This window comes from Prunus dulcis, chromosome 4 (assembly GCF_902201215.1).
Source record: "Prunus dulcis chromosome 4, ALMONDv2, whole genome shotgun sequence".
Taxonomy (NCBI): domain Eukaryota; kingdom Viridiplantae; phylum Streptophyta; class Magnoliopsida; order Rosales; family Rosaceae; genus Prunus; species Prunus dulcis.
The window spans coordinates 12,698,918-12,699,388 of record NC_047653.1 but is presented as its reverse complement, the minus strand read 5'-3'; positions in this window follow the sequence as shown (position 1 = coordinate 12,699,388).

The following is a 471-nucleotide window of genomic DNA, read 5'->3' as shown; positions in this document are numbered from 1 at the left end:
GAAGTTCCTCAAAATATGGACAATTATGTAAGGGCTTGAAGTCCCGAAATATGTACAGAAAATTGTAAAAATATTCATACNATGAGAATATGTGATTTTGGCCCGGAGTTCAAAATCTAAGGGGATTGAATGTCTATGCCATGAGAATATGTGATTTTGGCATGAGATTCAAAACCTAACAGTGTTGAGAACCTAAAGTTCCAACAGTTAAATGGACAACCCTTGAGGTATTATTGCAGATTGTGGTACGCCANATATTTCTTTGGCATAAGAAAATGATGAATTNNATAAAGTTTGATTATGTTATAATCGACACCTCAAGGAAGAAATATATTTTGTGAATTCNGGTTGTTAAGAATACACCGTGAAATGGATAATATGAGTATAAACCTCAAATGATGAATTGAGGCTCCCCACATATTTTGTTATATCTGGGCCGGAAGCCCATGGATCCAAATATATGAGAGATCC